The sequence below is a fragment of the Heliangelus exortis genome, chromosome W (genome assembly GCF_036169615.1).
Source record: "Heliangelus exortis chromosome W, bHelExo1.hap1, whole genome shotgun sequence".
Taxonomy (NCBI): domain Eukaryota; kingdom Metazoa; phylum Chordata; class Aves; order Apodiformes; family Trochilidae; genus Heliangelus; species Heliangelus exortis.
The window spans coordinates 13,172,337-13,190,206 of NC_092453.1; the positions used below are offsets into that span (position 1 = coordinate 13,172,337).

Sequence of the window (17,870 nt, forward strand, 5' to 3'; positions counted from 1 at the left end):
TTGTGAGAGTACACCCTAAGCTGTTATTTCCTCCCCTGCTCTTAGCTATAATTTGCAAAATGATGGGCATCATATTGCTCACAAATGGTCTGGTTTTTCCATCTGTGAGCCAGCCAGCCCAAATCTCCCAACACGGTATTTACAAATGCTCTGAAAACCAACATTAACTCTAAAGGCAGCTGAAGCTGGGAGTAAAGAGCAGGGTGGGTATGTAGCACCAAAAAATCCTCTGGGCATCTCTCTGCCATCTTATCCCAGTGCTTCACCACTCTTAAAATGAGTTTCTGCTTTTTATACAACCTGAATCTTCCCTCTTTTAATTTAAAACCATAACCCCTTATCACTGAAGGCCCTCATAAGTCACTTTAAGGACTGAAAGGCCACAAGAAGGTCCCCCAGGTGTCTTCTTCAGGCTCAGCAACCCTGATTCTCACCTTGCCCTAATAGCAGAGGTGCTCCAGCCCTCTCATCTTTTTGGAGACCTCAATGGCCGTATATGCACAAAACTCTACACAGTGCATTTCTGCCAATAAAGTCTTCTCAATTTAGGGTTATTTTGTGCCTAGAGGGGAGGCAGATTTTACAGCAAGCTGCTTTAGAAGGATCTCTGGTAACTCTTCTCTGCCCTGAGTGAAAGGGATTGTCAGCTTTGTCATTAATTGGGAAATAAAATCTCTGAGTTCAATGGCAACTTGAATCTTGTGACACAGAAAGGTGTCTTCACTTCAGGGAAAAATCGGCAATGGAGGAGGGATGGACCTCAGGGAAGGGTGAGGGAGTTCTGCCTTCACAGGAAGACAGCCTTTCAAGTCTTTGTAACACTTTACGTATTTAATAAACTGCCCTGTGCCCAAGGAGTTGAGCCGAGCTAAGGCACAGATTTCTCCCTGCGAACGTGGGTGTCAGGTTAAATTTTGATTATTGCAGCAGCACACGGTGTGCAACACATGAAGTGAAGAAGAGGAACCCGCCATTTCAGGAGCCATTTTTCCTTTGATCTGTGGGTTCGTCCAACCTCACGAACCGAGAGCAGCGAGGGCTGCAGCTACCCTGTCAAGCACGGGAACTTTGGAGAGAGATTTTCTCAGAGATGAGGCTCTCAGTAAGTAACCAGGAGCCAGTTGGCGCCTTTTAGAAATGAAAACATAGGAAAGTTTGCACAGCAAGGCCGAGGTACAGCCCCTCAGGGGGAGGAGCGAAGTGGTCACGTCAGACCGCCATCTTATAAGAGCTCCTGAGGGGCGGACCAGAGCTCCAGGAGGGAGGAGGGAGCCAGGGAGCTTCTCCTGAAGCAGCCGGAATGCAAAGAGAGGGCGAAGCAGCTTTATTTTTTCTGGTTTTCCTCCTCCTGAAGGGACAGCTGAGCTCTGGAAGAGCGGCGGTTCGGACTGAGCAGCCGAAGCGGCTCAGAGCAAAGCGCGGGCTAAGATGGCGCCGGGCGCGGTTCCCCCCAGCTCATGGGGAATCCTCCTGCCTGCCTCACGGAAGGAACCCGGTTAGCGGGCATCTCCTCCGGGATGGCTCCGCGTCTGAAAAACTACCGAAAAAAAAATATCAAAACCTACCTAAAACAGGCGGCGGTTGCTGGCACTGCCTGAGTCCGGCAGTCGTACCCGAGGCACATTCACTCTGTGCGGTGTGAGCAGGGGAATGATCTGCTCAGTCGGCTGGCAGGGCTGAAAGAAGAAGGGGGAATTCTCTCTGTTTTCTTCCTCTTATTTTCTTACACTGTTTTCTGTACTCCTTGGTGATTTCTGCCTTTACTCGCTACGATTCTGTGGTTCTGCTCTCTCCTAGAAAAGCTGGTGGCTCATGGCTTAGACTATTGGGGTCTTTGCCGGGCTAAAAATCAGCAAAAAAAAAAGTTACAAACTACAGTCTGGAGAAGAGACTGAGGGGAGATACTGATGTCTCCAAGTATTTAATAGGTGGGTGCAGGGAAGATGGATGAGAGGAGGGAAGAGGCAGAAGCTGGGGCATTTTCATTTAAACATAAAAAATATCTTTACTTTGAGGGGCTATGAAGCTGGTGAAGAGCAGAGATGTAGCCGGGGGTTGTGGAACTGGGATTGTTTAGTCTGGAAAAGGCTGAGGAGACCCAAACAGTGTCTGCAGCTCCTGAGAGGAGGTGGTGGAGAGGGGTTTGGTCTCTTTTCCCCTGTGATTCCAGGGCAATGATCTGCTCAGAAATGATCTGGAAGAAGGGGGAATTCTCTCTATTTTCTTCCTCTTATTTTCTTCCACTGTTTTCTGTACTCTTTGGTGATTTCTGCCTTTACTCGCTATGATTCTGTGGTTCTGCTCTCTCCTAGAAAAGCTGGTGGCTCATGGCTTAGACTATTGGGGTCTTTGCTGGGCTAAAAATCCCCTGAGAGGAGGTGGGGGTGAGGTGGGGTTTGGTCTCTTTTCCCCAGGGGAATGATCTGCTCAGTCTGGTGGCAGAACTGAAAGAAGAAGGGGAAATTAGCTTTATCTTCTTACTCTGTTTTCTTATGCTATTTTCTTCACCTTCTCCCCAGAGAAGCTGGTGGCTCATGGCTATTGGGGTCTTTGCCGGGTTAAAAATCAGCAAAAAAAAAAATTATTAACTACAGTCTGGAGAAGAGACTGAGGGGAGATATTGATGTCTCCAAGTATTCAATAGGTCGGTGCAGGGAAGATGGATAAGGGAAGAGGCACAAGCTGGGACATTTTCATTTAAACATAAAAAATATCTTTACTTTGAGGGGCTATGAAGCTGGTGAAGAGCAGAGCTGTACCCAGGGGTTGTGGAACTGGGATTGTTTAGTCTGGAAAAGGCTGAGGAGACCCAAACAGTGTCTGCAGCTCCTGAGAGGAGGTGGTGGAGAGGGGTTTGGTCTCTTTTCCCCTGTGATTCCAGGGCAATGATCTGCTCAGAAATGACCTGGAAGAAGAAGGGGGAATTCTCTCTATTTTCTTCCTCTTATTTTCTTCCACTGTTTTCTGTACTCTTTGGTGATTTCTGCCTTTACTCGCTACGAGTCTGTGGTTCTGCTCTCTCCTAGAAAAGCTGGTGGCTCATGGCTTAGACTATTGGGGTCTTTGCTGGGCTAAAAATCCCCTGAGAGGAGGTAGTGGTGAGGTGGGGTTTGGTCTCTTTTCCCCAGGGGAATGATCTGCTCAGTCTGGTGGCAGAACTGAAAGAAGAAGGGGAAATTACCTTTATTTTCTTACTCTGTTTTCTTTCGCTATTTTCTTCACCTTTTCCCCAGAGAAGCTGGTGGCTCATGGCTTAGAATATTGGGGTCTTTGCCGGGCTAAAAATCAGCAAAAAAAAAAGTTACAAACTACAGTCTGGAGAAGAGACTGAGGGGAGATACTGATGTCTCCAAGTATTTAATAGGTGGGTGCAGGGAAGATGGATGAGAGGAGGGAAGAGGCAGAAGCTGGGGCATTTTCATTTAAACATAAAAAATATCTTTACTTTGAGGGGCTATGAAGCTGGTGAAGAGCAGAGATGTACCCAGGAGTTGTGGAACTGGGATTGTTTAGTCTGGAAAAGGCTGAGGAGACCCAAACAGTGTCTGCAGCTCCTGAGAGGAGGTGGTGGAGAGGGGTTTGGTCTCTTTTCCCCTGTGATTCCAGGGAATGATCTGCTCAGAAATGATCTGGAAGAAGAAGGGGAAATTCTCTTTTTCATACTCTTATTTTCTCACACTGTTCTCTTCACCTTTTCCCCAGAGAAGCTGGTGGCTCATGGCTTAGACTATTGGGGTCTTTGCTGGGCTAAAAATCCCCTGAGAGGAGGTGGTGGTGAGGTGGGGTTTGGTCTCTTTTCCCCAGGGGAATGATCTGCTCAGTCTGGTGGCAGAAGAAGGGGAATGGTGGTGAAAGAAGAAGGGGAAATTAGCTTTATCTTCTTACTCTGTTTTCTTATGCTATTTTCTTCACCTTTTCCCCAGAGAAGCTGGTGGCTCATGGCTTAGACTATTGGGGTCTTTGCCGGGCTAAAAATCAGCAAAAAAAAAATAAATTATTAACTACAGTCTGGAGAAGAGACTGAGGGGAGATATTGATGTCTCCAAGTATTCAATAGGTGGGTGCAGGGAAGACGGATGAGAGGAGGGAAGAGGCACAAGCTGGGACATTTTCATTTAAACATAAAAAATATCTTTACTTTGAGGGGCTATGAAGCTGGTGAAGAGCAGAGATGTAGCCAGGGGTTGTGGAACTGGGCTTGTTTAGTCTGGAAAAGGCTGAGGAGACCCAAACAGTGTCTGCAGCTCCTGAGAGGAGGTGGTGGTGAGGGGTTTGGTCTCTTTTCCCCTGTGATTCCAGGGAATGATCTGCTCAGAAATGATCTGGAAGAAGGGGAAATTCTCTTTATTTTCTTACTCTTTTCTCACACTGTTCTCTTCACCTTTTCCCCAGAGAAACTGGTGGCTCATGGCTTAGACTGTTGGGGTCTTAAACTATTGGGGCCACCATCAGCTGTAATGTGGCCACCATCAGTTATATCGTGGCCACCATCGTTTATAACGTGGCCACCGTCAGCTGTAATGTGGCCACCATCAGCTAGAATGTGGCTACCATCAGCTATAGAGATTTACAAAAAAAAAAAAAAAAATTCAACAAATCCTTTCCCAACCTCTCCATTGCACCTAAGAAAGAAAAAAAAAAAAAAAAAAAGGAAAAAGGAAAAAAATGAAAAAAAAAAAAAGAAAACGAAAAGAATTAAAAAATTAAAAGAGAAAAAAAAGGAAAAAAAAAAAAAGAAAAAAGAAAACGAAAAGAATAAGAAAATGAAAAAAAAGGAAAAAAAAAAGAAAAAAATGAAAAGAATAAAAAAGAAAATGAAAAAAAAGGAAAGAGAAAAAAAAATAAAAAGGAAAAAAGAAGAAAAAAAAAGGAACCCCCCCCTTTCCCCGAAACCCCTTTCCCCGAAACCCCTTTCCCCGAAACCCCTTTCCCCGAAACCCCTTTCCCCGAAACCCCTTTCCCCGAAACCCCTTTCCCCCAAACCCCTTCCAAAAAAGACCAAAAAAGAAAAAAAAAACCAGAAATCCCTTCCTTAAACCCTTTCCCTACAACCCCTTTCCCAAAATGCCACCCCCTAAACCTCTCCCAAACCCCTTCCCCAAAATAGTCCCCAAAACCCCTTTTCCAACCCCTTTCCCAATTGCCTTTCCCTCAATGAATGCCTTTCCCAAAACCTCTTCCCAAATCCCTTCCCCAAACCCCTTCCAAGCAAGACCAAAAAAGGAAAAAGAGAAAAAAAAACCCCACAAAATCAAAACCCCAAAACTTGTTCCCCAGAGCCCCTTCCCCAAACCCCTTTCCAAAACCCCTTTCCCAAAACCCTTCTACAGACCCCGTTCCCAAAACCCCGTTCCCAAAACCCCGTTCCCAAAACCCCGTTCCCAAAACCCCGTTCCCAAAACCCCGTTCCCAAAACCCCGTTCCCAAAACCCCTTTCCCAAAACCCTTTCCAAAAACCCCATCCCCAAAACCCTTTCCCAAAACCCCATCCCAAAACCCTTTCCAAATTGTCTTCCCAAAATCTCTTCCCCAAAACCAAAACCCCTTCCAAACAAGACCCCAAAAAAAAGAAAAAAGAAAAAAAAAACCAAAAAACCTCACAAAAAAGAAAAACCACAAAACCCATTATAAACCAAAACCCCTTTCCCCAAAACCCCTTTCCCCAAAACCCCTTTCCCCAAAACCCCTTTCCCCAAAACCCCTTTTCCCAAAACCCCTTTCCCCAGCCCCTTTCCCAAAGTTCCTTCCCCCAAACCCCTTCCAAAAAAGACAAAAAGAAAAAAAAAAAACCAGAAATCCCTTCCTTAAACCCTTTCCCTACAACCCCTTTCCCAAAATGCCATCCCCTAAACCTCTCTCAAACCCCTTCCCCAAAATAGTCCCCAAAACCCCTTTTCCAACCCCTTTCCCAATTGCCTTTCCCTCAATGAATGCCTTTCCCAAAACCTCTTCCCAAATCCCTTCCCCAAACCCCTTCCAAGCAAGACCAAAAAAGGAAAAAGGGGAAAAAAAAAACCCACAAAATCAAACCCCCAAAACTTGTTCCCCAGAGCCCCTTCCCCAAACCCCTTTCCAAAACCCCTTTCCCAAAACCCTTCTACAGACCCCATCCCCAAAACCCCTTTCCTGAAAACCCCATCCCCAAAACCCTTTTCCCAAAACCCCATCCCAAAACCCTTTCCCAAACCCCTGTCCTGTCCCCAAATCCCTTCCCCAAAGCATCCCATCCCCAAAGCAACCCTAAATTCCCCAAAGCACCGTCTCCAAAACCCCTTTCCTAAACCCTTTTCCCAAAACCCCTTCCCAAGCCCCTTTCCAAATTGCCTTCCCAAAATCTCTTCCCCAAAACCAAAACCCCTTCCAAACAAGACCCCAAAAAAAAAGAAAAAAGAAAAAACCCAAAAAAACACACAAAAACCCCCCCACAAAACCCATTATAAACCAAAACCCCTTTTCCCAAAACCCCATCCCCAAAACCCCTTTCCTAAAGTTCCTTCCCCCAAACCCCTTCCAAAAAAAAAAAAAAAAACCCCAGAAATCCCTTCCTTAAACCCTTTCCCTACAACCCCTTTCCCAAAATGCCATCCCCTAAACCTCTCCCAAACCCCTTCCCCAAAATAGTCCCCAAAACCCCTTTTCCAACCCCTTTCCCAATTGCCTTTCCCTCAATGAATGCCTTTCCCAAAACCTCTTCCCAAATCCCTTCCCCAAACCCCTTCCAAGCAAGACCAAAAAAGGAAAAAGAGAAAAAAAAACCCCCACAAAATCAAAACCCCAAAACTTGTTCCCCAGAGCCCCTTCCCCAAACCCCTTTCCAAAACCCCTTTCCCAAAACCCTTCTACAGACCCCATCCCAAAACCCCTTTCCCAAAAGCCCCATCCCCAAAACCCTTTCCTGAAAACCCCATCCCAAAACCCTTTCCCAAACCCCCATCCTGTCCCCAAATCCCTTCCCCAAAGCATTGTTCCCAAACCCCTTCCCTAAATTCCCCAAAGCGCCGTCTCCAAAACCCTTTCCTAAACCCTTTTCCCAAAACCCCTTCCCAAGCCCCTTTCCAAATTGTCTTCCCAAAATCTCTTCCCCAAAACCAAAACCCCTTCCAAACAAGACCCCAAAAAAAAAGAAAAAAAAAACCCAAAAAACCACACAAAAAAGAAAAACCACAAAACCCATTATAAACCAAAACCCCTTTCCCCAAAACCCCTTTCCCCAAAACCCCTTTCCCCAAAACCCCTTTTCCCAAAACCCCTTTTCCCAAAACCCCTTTCCCCAAAACCCCTTTTCCCAAAACCCCTTTCCCCAGCCCCTTTCCCAAAGTTCCTTCCCCCAAACCCCTTCCAAAAAAGACCAAAAAAGAAAAAAAACCCCAGAAATCCCTTCCTTAACCCCTTTCCCAAAATGCCATCCCCTAAACCTCTCTCAAACCCCTTTTTCCAAACCCCTTCCCCAAAATAGTCCCCCAAAACCCCTTTTCCAACCCCTTTCCCAATTGCCTTTCCCTCAATGAATGCCTTTCCCAAAACCTCTTCCCAAATCCCTTCCCCAAACCCCTTCCAAGCAAGACCAAAAAAGGAAAAAGAGAAAAAAAAACCCCACAAAATCAAAACCCCAAAACTTGTTCCCCAGAGCCCCTTCCCCAAACCCCTTTCCAAAACCCCTTTCCCAAAACCCTTCTACAGACCCCATTCCAAAAGCCCTTTCCTGAAAACCCCATCCCAAAACCCTTTCCCATAAACCCCATCCCAAAACCCTTTCCCAAACCCCTATCCTGTCCCCAAATCCCTTCCCCAAAGCGTTGTTCCCAAACCCCTTCCCTAAATTCCCCAAAGCGCCGTCTCCAAAACCCCTTTCCTAAACCCTTTTCCCAAAACCCCTTTCCAAACCCCTTTCCAAGTTCCCTTCCCAAAATCTCTTCCCCAAAACCAAAACCCCTTCCAAACAAGACCCCCAAAAAAAAGAAAAGAAAAAAACCCAAAAAAACACACAAAAAACCCCCCACAAAACCCATTATAAACCAAAACCCCTTTTCCCAAAACCCCATCCCCAAAACCCCTTTCCTAAAGTTCCTTCCCCCAAACCCCTTCCAAAAAAAAAAAAAAAAAACCCCAGAAATCCCTTCCTTAAACCCTTTCCCTACAACCCCTTTCCCAAAATGCCATCCCCTAAACCTCTCCCAAACCCCTTCCCCAAAATAGTCCCCAAAACCCCTTTTCCAACCCCTTTCCCAATTGCCTTTCCCTCAATGAATGCCTTTCCCAAAACCTCTTCCCAAATCCCTTCCCCAAACCCCTTCCAAGCAAGACCAAAAAAGGAAAAAGAGAAAAAAAAAAAAACCACAAAATCAAAACCCCAAAACTTGTTCCCCAGAGCCCCTTCCCCAAGCCCCTTTCCAAAACCCCTTTCCCAAAACCCTTCTACAGACCCCGTTCCCAAAACCCCGTTCCCAAAACCCCGTTCCCAAAACCCCTTTCCCAAAAAACCTTTCCCAAAACCCTTTCCAAAAACCCCATCCCCAAAACCCTTTCCCAAAACCCCATCCCAAAACCCTTTCCAAATTGTCTTCCCAAAATCTCTTCCCCAAAACCAAAACCCCTTCCAAACAAGACCCCAAAAAAAAGAAAAAAGAAAAAAAAAACAAAAAACCACACAAAAAAGAAAAACCACAAAACCCCTTTCCCCAAAACCCCTTTCCCCAAAACCCCTTTCCCCAAAACCCCTTTTCCCAAAACCCCTTTTCCCAAAACCCCTTTTCCCAAAACCCCTTTCCCCAAGACCCCTTTCCCCAAACCCCATTCCCCAGCCCCTTTCCCAAGGTTCCTTCCCCCAAACCCCTTCCAAAAAAGACCAAAAAAGAAAAAAAACCCCAGAAATCCCTTCCTTAACCCCTTTCCCAAAATGCCATCCCCTAAACCTCTCTCAAACCCCTTTTTCCAAACCCCTTCCCCAAAATAGTCCCCCAAAACCCCTTTTCCAACCCCTTTCCCAATTGCCTTTCCCTCAATGAATGCCTTTCCCAAAACCTCTTCCCAAATCCCTTCCCCAACCCCCTTCCAAGCAAGACCAAAAAAGGAAAAAGGGGAAAAAAAAAACCCCACAAAATCAAAACCCCAAAACTTGTTCCCCAGAGCCCTTTCCCCAAACCCCTTTCCAAAACCCCTTTCCCAAAACCCTTCTACAGACCCCATCCCAAAACCCCTTTCCCAAAAGCCCCATCCCCAAAACCCTTTCCTGAAAACCCCATCCCCATAACCCTTTCCCAAACCCCTGTCCTGTCCCCAAATCCCTTCCCCAAAGCATTGTTCCCAAACCCCTTCCCTAAATTCCCCAAAGCGCTGTCTCCAAAACCCCGTTCCTAAACCCTTTTCCCAAAACCCCTTCCCAAACCCCTTTCCAAATTGCCTTCCCAAAATCTCTGCCCCAAAACCAAAACCCCTTCCAAACAAGACCCAAAAAAAAAAAAGAAAAAAAAACCCCAAAAAACCACACAAAACCCCCCCCACAAAACCCATTGTAAACCAGAACCCCTTTTCCCAAAACCCCTTTTCCCAAAACCCCTTTCCCCAGCCCCTTTCCCAAAGTTCCTTCCCCCAAACCCCTTCCAAAAAAGACCAAAAAAGAAAAAAAAAACCCCAGAAATCCCTTCCTTAAACCCTTTCCCTACAACCCCTTTCCCAAAATGCCATCCCCTAAACCTCTCCCAAACCCCTTCCCCAAAATAGTCCCCAAAACCCCTTTTCCAACCCCTTTCCCAATTGCCTTTCCCTCAATGAATGCCTTTCCCAAAACCTCTTCCCAAATCCCTTCCCCAAACCCCTTCCAAGCAAGACCAAAAAAGGAAAAAGAGAAAAAAAAACCCCCACAAAATCAAAACCCCAAAACTTGTTCCCCAGAGCCCCTTCCCCAAGCCCCTTTCCAAAACCCCTTTCCCAAAACCCTTCTACAGACCCCGTTCCCAAAACCCCGTTCCCAAAACCCCGTTCCCAAAACCCCTTTCCCAAAAAACCTTTCCCAAAACCCCATCCCCAAAACCCCATCCCCAAAACCCTTTCCCAAAACCCCATCCCAAACCCCTTTCCAAATTGTCTTCCCAAAATCTCTTCCCCAAAACCAAAACCCCTTCCAAACAAGACCCCAAAAAAAAAGAAAAAAAAAACCCAAAAAACCACACAAAAAAGAAAAACCACAAAACCCATTATAAACCAAAACCCCTTTCCCCAAAACCCCTTTCCCCAAAACCCCTTTCCCCAAACCCCATCCCCAAAACCTCTTTCCCAAAGTTCCTTCCCCCAAACCCCTTCCAAAAAAGACAAAAAGAAAAAAAAAACCCCAGAAATCCCTTCCTTAAACCCTTTCCCTACAACCCCTTTCCCAAAATGCCATCCCCTAAACCTCTCTCAAACCCTTTTCCAAACCCCTTCCCCAAAATAGTCCCCAAAACCCCTTTTCCAACCCCTTTCCCAATTGCCTTTCCCTCAATGAATGCCTTTCCCAAAACCTCTTCCCAAATCCCTTCCCCAAACCCCTTCCAAGCAAGACCAAAAAAGGAAAAAGAGAAAAAAAAAAACCCCACAAAATCAAAACCCCAAAACTTGTTCCCCAGAGCCCCTTCCCCAAACCCCTTTCCAAAACCCCTTTCCCAAAACCCTTCTACAGACCCCATCCCCAAAACCCCTTTCCCAAAAGCCCCATCCCAAAACCCTTTCCTGAAAACCCCATCCCCAAAACCCTTTCCTGAAAACCCCATCCCAAAACCCTTTCCCAAACCCCCATCCTGTCCCCAAATCCCTTCCCCAAAGCGTTGTTCCCAAACCCCTTCCCTAAATTCCCCAAAGCACCGTCTCCAAAACCCCTTTCCTAAACCCTTTTCCCAAAACCCCTTCCCAAGCCCCTTTCCAAATTGCCTTCCCAAAATCTCTGCCCCAAAACCAAAACCCCTTCCAAACAAGACCCAAAAAAAAAAGAAAAAAAACCCAAAAAACCACACAAACCCCCCCACAAAACCCATTATAAACCTGAGCCCCTTCCCCAAAACCCCATCCCCCAAAACCCCATCCCCCAAAACCCCATCCCCCAAAACCCCATCCCCCAAAACCCCATCCCCAAAACCCCATCCCCAAAACCCCTTTCCCCAAAACCCCTTTCCCCAAAACCCCTTTCCCCAAAACCCCTTTCCCCAAAACCCCTTTCCCCAAAACCCCTTTCCCCAAAACCCCTTTCCCCAGCCCCTTTCCCAAGGTTCCTTCCCCCAAAACCCTTCCAAAAAAGACCAAAAAAGAAAAAAAAAACCCCAGAAATCCCTTCCTTAAACCCTTTCCCTACAACCCCTTTCCCAAAATGCCATCCCCTAAACCTCTCTCAAACCCCTTTTTCCAAACCCCTTCCCCAAAATAGTCCCCAAAGCCCCTTTCCCAAATCCCTTCCCCAAAATAGTCCCCAAAACCCCTTTTCCAACCCCTTTCCCAATTGCCTTTCCCTCAATGAATGCCTTTCCCAAAACCTCTTCCCAAATCCCTTCCCCAAACCCCTTCCAAGCAAGACCAAAAAAGGAAAAAGAGAAAAAAAAAACCCCCACAAAATCAAAACCCCAAAACTTGTTCCCCAGAGCCCCTTCCCCAAGCCCCTTTCCAAAACCCCTTTCCCAAAACCCTTCTACAGACCCCATCCCAAAACCCCTTTCCCAAAAGCCCCATCCCCAAAACCCTTTCCTGAAAACCCCATCCCAAAACCCTTTCCCAAACCCCTATCCTGTCCCCAAATCCCTTCCCCAAAGCGTTGTTCCCAAACCCCTTCCCTAAATTCCCCAAAGCGCCGTCTCCAAAACCCTTTCCTAAACCCTTTTCCCAAAACCCCTTCCCAAACCCCTTTCCAAATTGCCTTCCCAAAATCTCTGCCCCAAAACCAAAACCCCTTCCAAACAAGACCCCCAAAAAAAGAAAAAAAAAAAAAAAAAAACAAAAAACCACACAAAAAAGAAAAACCACAAAACCCATTATAAACCAAAACCCCTTTCCCCAAAACCCCTTTTCCCAAAACCCCTTTCCCAAAGTTCCTTCCCCCAAAACCCTTCCAAAAAAGACAAAAAGAAAAAAAAAAACCAGAAATCCCTTCCTTAAACCCTTTCCCTACAACCCCTTTCCCAAAATGCCATCCCCTAAACCTCTCCCAAACCCCTTCCCCAAAATAGTCCCCCAAACCCCTTTTCCAACCCCTTTCCCAATTGCCTTTCCCTCAATGAATGCCTTTCCCAAAACCTCTTCCCAAATCCCTTCCCCAAACCCCTTCCAAGCAAGACCAAAAAAGGAAAAAGAGAAAAAAAAAAAAACCACAAAATCAAAACCCCAAAACTTGTTCCCCAGAGCCCCTTCCCCAAGCCCCTTTCCAAAACCCCTTTCCCAAAACCCTTCTACAGACCCCGTTCCCAAAACCCCGTTCCCAAAACCCCGTTCCCAAAACCCCGTTCCCAAAACCCCTTTCCCAAAAAACCTTTCCCAAAACCCTTTCCAAAAACCCCATCCCCAAAACCCTTTCCCAAAACCCCATCCCAAAACCCTTTCCAAATTGTCTTCCCAAAATCTCTTCCCCAAAACCAAAACCCCTTCCAAACAAGACCCCAAAAAAAAGAAAAAAGAAAAAAAAAAACAAAAAACCACACAAAAAAGAAAAACCACAAAACCCATTATAAACCAAAACCCCTTTCCCCAAAACCCCTTTCCCCAAAACCCCTTTCCCCAAAACCCCTTTCCCCAAAACCCCTTTCCCCAAAACCCCTTCCCCAAAACCCCTTCCCCAAAACCCCTTCCCCAAAACCCCTTCCCCAAAACCCCTTCCCCAAAACCCCTTTCCCAAATCCCTTTCCTAAACCCCTTTCCCAAAACGAGCTCCTTCCCCACAACCCCTTCCCCAGAGCCCTTTCCCTGTCCCTAAAACCCAATTCCTAAAGCATTGTCACCAAAATCCCTTCTTTTCCCAAAGTGCCATCCCCTAAACCCTTTTCCTAAACCCCTTCCCCAAACCCTTTCTTAATTCCCTTCCCCACAATGAATGTCTTTCCCAAACCCCTTTCCCAAACCCCTTTCCCAAACCCCTTTCCCAAACCCCTTTCCCAAACCCCTTTCCCAAACCCCTTTCCCCAAAACCCCTTTCCCCAAGACCCCTTTCCCCAAGACCCCTTTCCCCAAAACCCCTTTCCCCAAAACCCCTTTCCCAAACCCCTTTCCCAAAACGAGCTCCTTCCCCACAACCCCTTTCCCTGTCCCTAAAATACAATTCCCAAAGCCCCTTTCCCAAAGCCTCTTTCCCCAACCCCTTTCCTAAAACCCCTTCCAAACAAGACCAAAAAAAAAAAAAAAAACCCCACAAAAACCATTATAATCCCAGCCCCTTTCCCCAAAGCCCCTTTCCCCAAAGCCCCTTTCCCCAAAGCCCCTTTCCCCAAAGCCCCTTTCCCCAAAACCCCTTTCCCCAAAACCCCTTTCCCCAAAACCCCTTTCCCCAAAACCCCTTTCCCCAAAACCCCTTTCCCCAATCCCTTTCCTAAACCCCTTTCCCAAAACGAGCTCCTTCCCCACAACCCCTTTCCCTGTCCCTAAAATTCCCAAAGCCTCTTTCCCCAACCCCTTTCCTAAAACCCCTTCCAAACAAGACCAAAAAAAAAACCAAAACCCCACAAAAACCATTATAAACCCAAGCCCCTTCCTCAGACCCCATCCCCACAACCCCTTCCCCAAAACCCTTCCCCAAAGCACCATCTCCAAAACCCCTTTCCCAAATCCTTTTCCTAAACCCCTTTCCCAGAACGAGCTCCTTCCCCACAACCCCTTCCCCTGTCCCTAAAATACAATTCCCAAAGCCCCTTTCCCAAAGCCTCTTTCCCCAACCCCTTTCCTAAAACCCCTTCCAAACAAGACCAAAAAAAAAACCCAAAACCCCACAAAAACCATTATAATCCCAACCCCTTTCCCCAAAACCCCTTTCCCCAAAACCCCTTTCCCCAAAACCCCTTTCCCAAACCCCTTTCCCAAAACGAGCTCCTTCCCCACAACCCCTTTCCCTGTCCCTAAAATACAATTCCCAAAGCCCCTTTCCCAAAGCCTCTTTCCCCAACCCCTTTCCTAAAACCCCTTCCAAACAAGACCAAAAAAAAAAAAAAAAAAAAAACCCACAAAAACCATTATAATCCCAACCCCTTTCCCCAAAACCCCTTTCCCCAAAACCCCTTTCCCCAAAACCCTTTCCTAAACCCCTTTCCCAAAACGAGCTCCTTCCCCAGAGCCCTTTCCCTGTCCCTAAAACCCAATTCCTAAAGCACTGTCCCCAAAACCCTTTCCCCAAAGTGCCATCCCCTAAAACCTTTTCCCAAACCCCTTTCCAAATTCCCTTCCCCACAATGAATGCCTTTCCCAAATCCCTTCCCCAAAATCCCTCCCAAACAAGACCAAAAAAAAAAAACCCCACAAAAACCATTATAAACCCAAGCCCCTTCCTCCGACCCCATCCCCACAACCCCTTCCCCCAAAACCCTTCCCCAAAGCACCATCTCCAAAACCCCTTTCCCAAATCCCTTTCCTAAACCCCTTTCCCAAAACGAGCTCCTTCCCCACAACCCCTTTCCCTGTCCCTAAAATACAATTCCCAACGCCCCTTTCCCAAAGCCTCTTTCCCCAAACCCTTTCCTAAAGCCCCTTCCAAACAAGACCAAAAAAAAAAAAAACCCCACAAAAACCATTATAATCCCAGCCCCTTTCCCCAAAACCCCTTTCCCCAAAACCCCTTTCCCCAAAACCCCTTTCCCCAAAACCCCTTTCCCCAAAACCCCTTTCCCAAATCCCTTTCCCAAACCCCTTTCCCAAAACGAGTTCCTTCCCCACAACCCCTTCCCCAGAGCCCTTTCCCTGTCCCTAAAACCCAATTCCTAAAGCAGTCACCAAAATCCCTTCTTTTCCCAAAGTGCCATCCCCTAAACCCTTTTCCTAAACCCCTTCCCCAAACCCCTTTCCAAATTCCCTTCCCCACAATGAATGCCTTTCCCAAACCCCTTTCCCAAACCCCTTTCCCAAACCCCTTTCCCAAACCCCTTTCCCCAAAACCCGTTTCCCCAAAACCCCTTTCCCCAAAACCCCTTTCCCCAAAACCCCTTTCCCCAAACCCCTTTCCCAAACCCCTTTCCCAAAACGAGCTCCTTCCCCAGAGCCCTTTCCCTGTCCCTAAAATCCAATTCCTAAAGCACTGTCCCCAAAACCCTTTCCCCAAAGTGCCATCCCCTAAAACCTTTTCCCAAACCCCTTTCCAAATTCCCTTCCCCACAATGAATGCCTTTCCCAAATCCCTTCCCCAAAATCCCTCCCAAACAAGACCAAAAAAAAAAAACCCCACAAAAACCATTATAAACCCAAGCCCCTTCCCCCAAAACCCCTTCCCCCAAAACCCCTTCCCCCAAAACCCCTTTCCCCAAAACCCCTTTCCCAAATCCCTTTCCTAAACCCCTTTCCCAAAACGAGCTCCTTCCCCACAACCACTTTCCCTGTCCCTAAAATACAATTCCCAACGCCCCTTTCCCAAAGCCTCTTTCCCCAAACCCTTTCCTAAAGCCCCTTCCAAACAAGACAAAAAAAAAAAAAAAAACCCACAAAAACCATTATAATCCCAGCCCCTTTCCCCAAAACCCCTTTCCCCAAAACCCCTTTCCCCAAAACCCCTTTCCCCAAAGCCCCTTTCCTCAAAACCCCTTTCCCCAAAACCCCTTTCCCCAAAACCCCTTTCCCCAAAACCCCTTTCCCCAAAACCCCTTTCCCAAATCCCTTTCCCAAATCCCTTTCCCAAACCCCTTTCCCAAAACGAGCTCCTTCCCCACAACCCCTTCCCCAGAGCCCTTTCCCTGTCCCTAAAACCCAATTCCTAAAGCATTGTCACCAAAATCCCTTCTTTTCCCAAAGTGCCATCCCCTAAACCCTTTTCCTAAACCCCTTTTCCCAAACCCTTTCCAAATTCCCTTCCCCACAATGAATGCCTTTCCCAAAACCTCTTCCCCAAAACCCCTCCCAAACAAGACAAAAAAAAAAACCCCACAAAAACCATTAGAAACCAAAATCCCTTCCTCAGACCCCATCCCCAAAACCCCTTCCCCAAAACCCTTCCCCAAAGCTCCATCTCCAAAACCCCTTTCCCAAACCCCTTTCCCAAATCCCTTTCCTAAACCCCTTTCCCAAAACGAGCTTCTTCCCCACAACCCCTTTCCGTGTCCCTAAAATACAATTGTCAAAGCCTCTTTCCCCAACCCCTTTCCTAAAACCCCTTCCAAACAAGACCAAGAAAAAAAAACCCCACAAAAACCATTATAAACCCAAGCCCCTTCCCCCAAAACCCCTTTCCCAAAAACCCTTTCCCCAGAATGAATGCCTGTCCCAAAACCCCTTCCTCAAAACCCCTTCCCCAAAGCACCATCTCCAAAACCCCTTTCCCAAATCCATTTCCCAAACCCCTTTCCCAAAACGAGCTCCTTCCCCTCAACCCCTTCCCCAAGCCTGTTCCCAAACCCCTTTCCCCAAACCCCTTCCCCCAAAACCCCTTCCCCAAAGTGCCATCCCCTAAACCCTTTTCCTAAACCCCTTTCCCAAACCCTTTTCCAAATTCCCTATCCCAGAACGAATGCCTTCCCCAAAACCTCTTCCCCAAAACCCCTTCCAAACAAGACCAAAAAAAAAAAAAAATTTATAAACCCAAACCCCTTCCCCAAAACCCCATCCCCAAAACTTTCCCAAAAACCCTTTGCTCAGAGTGAACCCCTTTCCCAAAACCCCTTTCCCAAAACCCCTTTCCCAAAACCCCTTTCCCAGACCTATTTTTAAAACACCTTTCCCAGAATGAATGCTCCCAAAACCCTGTCCCAAACCCCTGTCCCAAACCCCTGTCCCAAACCCCTGTCCCAAAACCCTGTCCCAAAACCCTGTCCCAAAACCCCATCCCCAAAACCCCATCCCCAAAACCCCATCCCCAAAACCCCATCCCCAAAACCCCATCCCCAAAACCCCATCCCCAAAACCCCATCCCCAAAGCACCATCTTCAAAGCCCCTTTCCCAAAGCCCCTTTCCCAAAGCCCCTTTCCCAAAGCCCCTTTCCCAAAGCCCTTTTCCAAAACCCCTTTCCCAAAACCCATCCCCAGAACTCCATCCCCAAAGTGCTGTCCCCAAAACCCCTTCCCTAAATTCCAATTCCCAAACCCCTTTCCAAAATACCCTTCCCAATACCCCTTCCCCATCCCCAAAATCCTTTCCCCAAATTCTCGTTCCCAAACCCCTTTCCCCAAACCCTTTTCCCAGTAACCCCAAAACCCCTTCCCCAAATTCCCATTCCCTTCCCAAAGCCCTTTCCAAAATGCCTTTCCCTGTACCCCTTTCCCATCCCCAAAAGTCCTTCCCTTCCCATTCCCAAAGCCCTTTCCAAAACACCTTTCCCAATACCCCTTCCTCCTCCCCAAAACCCCATCCCCAAAATCCTTTCCTCAGATTCTCATTCCCAAACCCCTTTCCCAAAACCCCTTTCCCAATAACCTCCATCCTCAGAACTCCATCCCGAGCCCCTTCCCCAAATTCCCATTCCCTTCCCAAACCCCTTTCCAAAACACCTTTCCCAATACCCCTTCCTCCTCCCCAAAACCCCATCCCCAAAATCCTTTCCCCAGATTCCCTTTCCAAAACCCTTTTCCCAATAACCCCCATCCCCAAAACCCCTTCCCCAAATTCCCATTCCCTTTCCAAAGCCCCATTTCCAATAGCCCTTCCCCTATCCCCAAGACCCCTTCCCTAAATTCCCTTCCCAAACCCCTTTCCAAAACACCCTTCCCAATACCCCTTCCCCTATCCCCAAAACCCC

At 47.2% G+C, this 17,870-nt stretch overlaps 1 long non-coding RNA gene across 1 annotated transcript; it reads left to right on the plus strand.

Annotated features, from left to right (window-relative positions):
• The first annotated feature begins 2,203 nt into the window (after nt 1-2,203).
• LOC139789255 (uncharacterized) lies at nt 2,204-3,756 on the plus strand. Its single transcript, XR_011723092.1, has 2 exons — nt 2,204-2,378; nt 2,840-3,756. It is a non-coding gene; the product is annotated as an uncharacterized lncRNA (long non-coding RNA).
• Nucleotides 3,757-17,870: the final 14,114 nt, after the last annotated feature.